At 42.5% G+C, this 9,079-nt stretch overlaps 1 pseudogene; it reads right to left on the bottom strand.

Moving 5' to 3' along the window:
- Positions 1 to 252: 252 nt before the first annotated feature.
- LOC132352952 (mitochondrial import inner membrane translocase subunit Tim29-like) lies at positions 253 to 1,840 on the bottom strand (annotated as a pseudogene).
- Positions 1,841 to 9,079: the final 7,239 nt, after the last annotated feature.

The following is a 9,079-nucleotide window of genomic DNA, read 5'->3' as shown; positions in this document are numbered from 1 at the left end:
GATAAACATGACATGGCATGTCGCTCTGCTGTCCCCAACTCCCAGACCAAGGAGGCTCTATGAATTAGCTTCAGCTCACAAGGAACAGGTGAGACAGAGGCCCCCAGTTTTGTGAAATCCCAGGGAGAGAACACTGTACATAATTTATTTCCATTACTCTGCATCTGAGGCTTGCACACACCAACTGCACAATCCCAGGCCAGCCGTCTGCCGGGGTTCGGAGCCCGGTCCGGACCCAGGCCGGACTGGGTTTCATCTCGCGACCTCCGATGGCACCAGCGGGTCAGCCTGCCTCAGGGCGACCTGGTCCTTCTCCTGCTGCAAGACCTGCGCCTCCCACAGCGCCTGGTCCACGTGATCGGCGGTGAGCACCACAGGCTTGGGCTTCTCCTCGTCGAAGAGCCGCTCGTTGGCCTCCGGGTACAGCTGGTGGGGCCCGACGGCGCACAGATGTGCCGGCAGGTGCAGGAACTCGTGGGCCTTGAGGTCGCAGTCGCGCATCCGGGACTCCGGCAGCCACCAGCGGCCCACGAAGCCCACATCCGGGATCCGGTCCAGGAAGTCGGCCCAGCGGGGCTGCAGGTAGCGGCAGCGGGCCTGGTAGGGGCTGGCCTGGGCGTCGAAGGGCGTCTCATACACCAGCGAGCAGAGGCCCGGGCTCACGGGGCGCCGGTGGCCGAGACCCGGCAGCCAGAGCGGCTGCTGCAAGGACGCTTCCGAGTCGCGTTGCGCGTGGCGGCCTCCAGCGGCAGGAGGGTCCCCGACGCTCCGAGAGAGAGAGCGCTCCAGGCCAGGGCGCAGCAGGCCGCCGCGTCCCCGCAGGCCTCGGAGGAGTCCCGGAGCGGAGCGAGGGCCCCGGCGCCCGACCGCGCCCACTCGCCGGGCTTTGCCGACGCAGCGTCGCCCTCCCCTCCGCGGCTTCGGGATCAGAATCCCTCCGGAGCGGCCACCGCCCTTCTCTTCAGCTTGGCCAGGTATGCGAAGCGGAGGGCCGGGGGAGTCTCTTCTGCTCAAGCGCCAACATTGCCGTCCGTGGCCCCTCTTTAATTAAAAAAAAGAAAAGAAAATGAGATTTTACGACTGCTTGCGTAGAAGAGAAATAGAAGCAGGTCTGGATTTCATTTGTCTTTATGCCACCACAGTGAAAGTGTGCATCTTGCTTCTTGCAAGAAGCAGACGTTCTCGTGCTATGGGCCCCAGGGGCGCGGTGCCCGCAGCATCTCCTGGCAAAGTCGGCCCCGAAGGGGGGCAGCCGGAGAGGCAAAAGGTCACGCGGGGGAAGAGGTGAGCTTGGCTTTAAAGGAACCTGGAATCAAACTTGCACTCAGCCACTTATTCCTGTTTGGTTTCAGGCAAGTTATTTGCTCTTTCTGAGCCTCGAGTTTCTCCGACGTAAAATAAGGATAATAAATCAGAGCAGCTCCCTAGGATTGTGGTGAGGGTTGAATGAGACAGTCCTCCAGACTCAGGACTTTACGATTGCTCAGTGTCTGACATTTAGTAAGCGCTCCATAAATGGTGGCTGTTACTCTTCTTCTTATTTTATTATCATCGTCTTCCCTAAGGGTTTGACCCATTTGGCCAGTATGGTGGCTCAGCCTAGAGCAGGGCCGACACCTGTCTGCCCACCCACTTCCTCCCTGGCAAGGTGAGCAGGGATCTTTCCTCCTGCAGGCATTGGGCCTAATTCATGGTAGCCTCAGTTTGGGTTCCTCTCGCAAAGGGCATGTGAGCCCATCGGGCTGCAGAGCCAGCTCGTTTGTAACGCCCACCCCTAGGCACAAGCTGATGAGCCTCACCTGTGTTCATAGTTTGGGGGGGCAGTGATGGTAGCAGCCATCGCCCTGCTCTGTAACTGCTGAGATTATCACATTCTAGGGTGCTAAAAACCCGCAATCGTTATTTAACGCATTTGGTTGCGTTTCAAGCCTTTTTTTTTTTTTTGCTATGCACACAGATTATTATAAAATTTTAAAAAGTACATGAGGGCTTCCCTGGTGGCGCAGTGGTTGAGAATCTGCCTGCCAATGCAGGGGACACGGGTTCGAGCCCTGGTCTGGGAAGATCCCACATGCCGCGGAGCAACTAAGCCCGTGAGCCACAACTACTGAGCCTGCACGTCTGGAGCCTGTGCTCCGCAACAAGAGAGGCCGCGATAGTGAGAGGCCCGCGCACCACGATGAAGAGTGGCCCCCGCTCGCCGCCACTAGAGAAAGCCCTCGCACAGAAACGAAGACCCAACACAGCCAAAAATAAATAAATAAATTAATTAATTAAAAAAAAAAAAAAAAAAGAAGTACACGATTTAAGTACCTGAATCTATTCTTACACGTTATTACTGGCGAGTAAAAAAGTTCCATGAAATTTGAGTGTGTGTGTTTGGGTCTTTTGCTAGCCTAAAGTTTCCATAACTACATCTGTTTAAGATTCTGTGGGTATGGAAATCTCATATTGTTGATCTAGAAGGGCTATTTTTTTTTTTTTTTTTTTTTTTCACACACACACACTGTATTTTATTTTTACAAGAGATAAATAGACTGACACCAAGCATTGTACATGGATGACCACAACAAAAGCAACACTGATTGCAATTACCAAACATGAAACACACTCATACTATGTCATAATATTGACATTCAGTCCAGTAATCCTCCACTGTAACAGCTCCTTTACTTTGCAGTGAAAATTGATTTGTATATTCTTTGCCTCTCAGTCCTTGTGGGATTTTTTTTTTTTAAAATTCAGACAGAAAGTCACACAAATTATACTCATCCTCATCAGTTCACTCAGTCCCATGTAATTAATTTTTTTTTTTTCATCTTCATCTTTTGTTAGTACTTTTATGAGTTCATCAGTTTTTCATTAGAGTTCTGAAAATGCTTATTCATTCAGTTCAGCAGTACAGTCAGTTACCAGAAACCTGTACTTGTCAGAGTCTTTTCCATGAATTTCTTGAAGATGAAACCCTTTTATAGGAACATATTTGCAAAATCATCAGAGTACACCCAGAACTGTCTGTAAATGACAAAAGACTTAAAAATGACCACGGTTAAAGATTTGATGAAAGTTCATAATAATGCAGTTGACAAGAAAATTAGTTATTTCTGACATATACATTTTAAAGTAATAACTAGGATTATTACTTATAACATTATACCAGAACATATAAGATTTTTAGAAATTTCATGCAATGTCTGAAACATTTATATTAACATATTTCCATACATATTTCCATACAAATACAAATATGATTTTTAGAAATTTCATGTAATGTCTGAAACATTTATATTAACATATTTCCATACAAATACAAATATAAGATTTTTAGAAATTTCATGTAATGTCTGAAACATTTATATTAACGTATTTCCATACAAATAACCCAATGAAAGTTTAGTATTAGTTGTTTTGTTTGTTTTTTTATACTGCAGGTTCTTATTAGGCATCAATTTTATACACATCAGTGTATACATGTCAATCCCAATCGCCCAATTCAGCACACCACCATCCCCACCTCACCGCAGTTTTCCCCCCTTGGTGTCCATATGTCCATTCTCTACATCTGTGTCTCAACTTCTGCCCTGCAAACTGGCTCATCTGTACCATTTTTCTAGGTTCCACATACATGCATTAATATACGATATTTGTTTTTCTCTTTCTGACTTACTTCACTCTGTATGACAGTCTCTAGATCCATCCACGTCTCAACAAATGACTCAATTTCGTTCCTTTTTATGGCTGAGTAATATTCCATTGTATATATGTACCACAACTTCTTTATCCATTCGTCTGTTGATGGGCATTTAGGTTGTTTCCATGACCTGGCTATTGTAAATAGTGCTGCAATGAACATTCGGGTGCATGTGTCTTTTTGAATTACGGTTTTCTCTGGGTATATGCCCAGTAGTGGGATTGCTGGGTCATATGGTAATTCTATTTTTAGATTTTTAAGGAACCTCCATATTGTTCTCCATAGTGGCTGTATCAATTTACATTCCCACCAACAGTGCAAGAGGGTTCCCTTTTCTCCACACCCTCTCCAGCATTTGTTGTTTGTAGATTTTCTGATGATGCCCATTCTAACAGGAGTGAGGTGATACCTCATTGTAGTTTTGATTTGCATTTCCCTAATAATTAGTGATGTTGAGCATCTTTTCATGTGCTTCGTGGCCGTCTGTATGTCTTCTTTGGAGAAATGTCTATTTAGGTCTTCTGCCCATTTTTGGATTGGGGTGTTTGTTTCTTTGATATTGAGCTGAATGAGCTGTTTATATATTTTGGAGATTAATCCTTTGTCCGTTGATTCATTTGCAAATATTTTCTCCCATTTTGAGGGTTGTCTTTTCGTCTTGTTTATGGTTTCCTTTGCTATGCAAAAGCTTTGAAGTTTCATTAGGTCCCACTTGTTTATTTTTGTTTTTATTTCCATTACTCTAGGAGGTGGATCAAAAAAGATCTTGCTGTGATTTATGTCAAAGAGTGTTCTTCCTATGTTTTCCTCTAAGAGTTTTATAGTGTCCAGTCTTATATTTAGGTCTCTAATCCATTTTGAGTTTATTTTTGTGTATGGTGTTAGGGAGTATTCTAATTTCATTCTTTTACATGTAGCTGTCCAGTTTTCCCAGCACCACTTATTGAAGAGACTGTCTTTTCTCCATTGTATATCTTTGCCTCCTTTGTCATAGATTAGTTGACCATAGGTGTGTGGGTTAATCTCTGGGCTTTCTATCTTGTTCCATTGATCTATGTTTCTGTTTTTGTGCCAGTACCATATTGTCTTGATTACTGTAGCTTTGTAGTATAGTCCGAAGTCAGGGAGTCTGATTCCTCCAGCTCCATTTTTTTGCCTCAAGACAGCTTTGGCTATTCGGGGTCTTTTGTGTCTCCATACAAATTTTAAGATGATTTGTTCTAGCTCCGTAAAAAATGCCATTGGTAATTTGATAGGGATTGCATTGAATCTGTAGATTGCTTTGGGTAGTATACTCATTTTCACAATGTTGATTCTTCCAATCCAAGAACATGGTATATCTCTCCATCTGTTGGTATCATCTTTAATTTCTTTCATCAGTGTCTTATAGTTTTCTGCATACAGGTCTTTTGTCTCCTTAGGTAGGTTTATTCCTAGGTATTTTATTCTTTTTGTTGCAATGGTAAATGGGAGTGTTTCCATAATTTCTCTTTCAGATTTTTCATCATTAGTGTATAGGAATGCAAGAGATTTCTGTGCATTAATTTTGTATCCTGCAACTTTACCATATTCATTAATTAGCTCTAGCAGTTTTCTGGTGGCAGTTTTAGGATTCTCTATGTATAGTATCATGTCATCCGCAAACAGTGACAGTTTTACTTCTTCCTTTCCAATTTGTATTCCTTTTATTTCTTTTTCTTCTCTGATTGCCGTGGCTAGGACTTCCAGAACTATGTTGAATAATAGTGGTGAGAGTGGACATCCTTGTCTCGTTCCTGATCTTAGAGGAAATGCTTTCAGTTTTTCACCATTGAGAATGATGTTTGCTGTGGGTTTGTCATATATGGCCTTTATTATGTTGAGGTAGGTTCCCTCTATGCCCACTTTCTGGAGAGTTTTTATCAGAAATGGGTGTTGAATTTTGTCAAAAGCTTTTTCTGCATCTATTGAGATGATCATATGGTTTTTATTCTTCAATTTGTTAATATGGTGTATCACATTGATTGATTTGCGTATATTGAAGAATCCTTGCATCCCTGGGATAAATCCCACTTGATCGTGGTGTATGATCCTTTTAATGTGTTGTTGGATTCTGTTTGCTAGTATTTTGTTGAGGATTTTTGCATCTATATTCATCAGTGATATTGGTCTGTAATTTTCTTTTTTTGTAGTGTCTTTGTCTGGTTTTGGTATCAGGGTGATGGTGGCCTCAGAGAATGAGTTTGGGAGTGTTCCTTCCTCTGCAATTTTTTGGAAGAGTTTGAGAAGGATGGGTGTTAGCTCTTCTCTAAATGTTTGATAGAATTCACCTGTGAAGCCATCTGGTCCTGGACTTTTGTTTGTTGGAAGATTTTTAATCACAGTTTCAATTTCATTACTTGTGATTGGTCTGTTCATATTTTCTGTTTCTTCCTGGTTCAGTCTTGGAAGGTTATACCTTTCTAAGAATTTGTCCATTTCTTCCAGGTTGTCCATTTTATTGGCATAAAGTTGCTTGTAGTAGTCTCTTAGGATGCTTTGTATTTCTGCGGTGTCTGTTGTAACTTCTCCTTTTTCATTTCTAATTTTATTGATTTGAGTCCTCTCCCTCTTTTTCTTGATGAGTCTGGCTAATGGCTTATCAATTTTGTTTATCTTCTCAAAGAACCAACTTTTAGTTTTATTGATCTTTGCTATTGTTTTCTTTGTTTCTATTTCATTTATTTCTGCTCTGATCTTTATGATTTCTTTCCTTCTGCGAAGTTTGGGTTTTGTTTGTTCTTCTTTCTCTAGTTTCTTTAGGTGTAGGGTTAGATTGTTTACTTGAGATTTTTCTTGTTTCTTTAGGTAGGCTTGTATAGCTATAAACTTCCCTCTTAGAACCGCTTTTGCTGCATCCCATAGGTTTTGGGTCGTTGTGTTTTCATTGTCATTTGTCTCTAGGTATTTTTTTATTTCCTCTTTGATTTCTTCAGTGATCTCTTGGTTATTTAGTAACGTATTGTTTAGCCTCCATGTGTTTGTCTTTTTTACGTTTTTTTCCCTGTAATTCATTTCTAATCTCATAGCATTGTGGTCAGAAAAGATGCTTGATATGATTTCAATTTTCTTAAATTTACTGAGGCTTGATTTGTGACCCAAGATGTGATCTATCCTGGAGAATGTTCCGTGCGCACTTGAGAAGAACGTGTAATCTGCTGTTTTTGGATGGAATGTCCTATATATATCAATTAAATCTATCTGGTCTATTGTGTCATTTAAAGCTTCTGTTTCCTTATTTATTTTCATTTTGGATGATCTGTCCATTGGTGTAAGTGGAGTGTTAAAGTCCCCCACTATTATTGTGTTACTGTCGATTTCCTCTTTTAGAGCTGTTAGCAGTTGCCTTATGTATTGAGGTGCTCCTATGTTGGGTGCATATATATTTATAATTGTTATATCTTCTTCATGGATTGATCCCTGGATCATTATGTAGTGTCCTTCCTTGTCTCTTTTAACATTCTTTATTTTAAAGTCTATTTTATCTGATATGAGTATAGCTACTCCAGCTTTCTTTTGATTTCCATTTGCATGGAATATCTTTTTCCATCCCCTCACTTTCAGTCTGTATGTGTCCCTAGGTCTAAAGTGGGTCTCTTGTAGACAGCATATATATGGGTCTTGTTTTTGTATCCATTCAGCCAGTCTATGTCTTTTGGTTGGGGCATTTAATCCATTCACGTTTAAGGTAATTATCGATATGTATGTTCCTATGACCATTTTCTTAATTGTTTTGGGTTTGTTTTTGTAGGTCCTTTTCTTCTCTTGTGTTTCCCACTTAGAGAAGTTCCTTTAGCATTTGTTGTAGAGCTGGTTTGGTGGTGCTGAATTCTCTTAGTTTTTGCTTGTCTGTAAAGCTTTTGGTTTCTCCATCAAATCTAAATGAGATCCTTGCCGGGTAGAGTAATCTTGGTTGTAGGTTCTTCCCTTTCATCACTTTAAGTATATCATGCCACTCCCTTCTGGCTTGCAGAGTTTCTGCTGAGAAATCAGCTGTTAACCTTATGGGAGTTCCCTTGTATGTTATTTGTCGTTTTTCCCTTGCTGCTTTCAATAATTTTTCTTTGTCTTTAATTTTTGCCACTTTGATTACTATGTGTCTCGGCGTGTTTCTCCTTGGGTTTATTCTGTATGGGACTCTCTGCGCTTCCTGGACTTGGGTGGCTATTTCCTTTCCCATGTTAGGGAAGTTTTTGACTATAATCTCTTCAAATATTTTCTCTGGTCCTTTCTCTCTCTCTTCTCCTTCTGGGACCCCTATAATGCGCATGTTGTTGCGTTTAATGTTGTCCCAGAGGTCTCTTAGGCTGTCTTCATTTCTTTTCATTCTTTTTTCTTTAGTCTGTTCCGCAGCAGTGAATTCCACCATTCTGTCTTCCAGGTCACTTATCCGTTCTTCTGCCTCAGTTATTCTGCTATTGATTCCTTCTAGTGTAGTTTTCATTTCAGTTATTGTATTGGTCATCTCTGTTTGTTTGTTCTTTAATTTTTCTAGGTCTTTGTTAATCGTTTCTTGCATCTTCTCAATCTTTGCCTCCATTCTTATTCCGAGGTCCTGGATCATCTTCACTATCATTATTCTGAATTCTTTTTCTGGAAGGTTGCCTATCTCCACTTCATTTAGTTGTTTTTCTGGGGTTTTTTCTTGTTCCTTCATCTGGTACATAGCCCTCTGCCTTTTCATCTTCTCTATCTTTCTGTAACTGTGGTTTTTGGTCCACAGGCTGCAGGATTGTAGTTTTTCTTGCTTCTGCTGTCTGCCCTCTGGTGGTTGAGGCTATCTAAGAGGCTTGATGGGAGGCTCTGGTGGTGGGTAGAGCTGACTGTTGCTGTGGCGGTCAGAGCTCAGTAAAACCTTAATCCACTTGACTGTTGATGGGTGGGGCTGGGTTCCCTCCCTGTTGCTATGGCGGTCAGAGCTAAGTAAAACCTTAATCCACTTGACTGTTGATGGGTGGGGCTGGGTTCCCTCCCTGTTGGTTGTTTTGCCTGAGGCAATCCAACACTGGAGCCTACCCGTGCTCTTTGGTGGGGTTAATGGCAGTCTCTGGGAGGGCTCACGCCAAGGAGAACTTCCCAGAACCTCTGCTGCCAGTGTCCTTATCCCCACAGTGAAACAGAGCCACCACTCGCTTCTGCAGGAGACCCCCCAACACCAGCAGGTAGGTCTGGTTCAGTCTCCCCCAGGGTCACTGCTCCTTCCCCTGGGTCCCGATGCACACATTACTTTGTGTGTGCCCTCCAAGAGTGGGGTCTCTGTTTCCCCCAGTCCTGTCAAAGTCCTGCAATCAATTCCCACTAGGCTTCAAAGTCTGATTCTCTAGGAATTCCTCCTCCCGTAGCCGGACCCCCAGGTTGGGAAGCCTGACG

This window comes from Balaenoptera ricei, chromosome 19, assembly GCF_028023285.1.
Source record: "Balaenoptera ricei isolate mBalRic1 chromosome 19, mBalRic1.hap2, whole genome shotgun sequence".
NCBI classification, from domain to species: Eukaryota; Metazoa; Chordata; class Mammalia; order Artiodactyla; family Balaenopteridae; genus Balaenoptera; species Balaenoptera ricei.
This window is presented reverse-complemented; position numbering and strand designations above follow the sequence as displayed.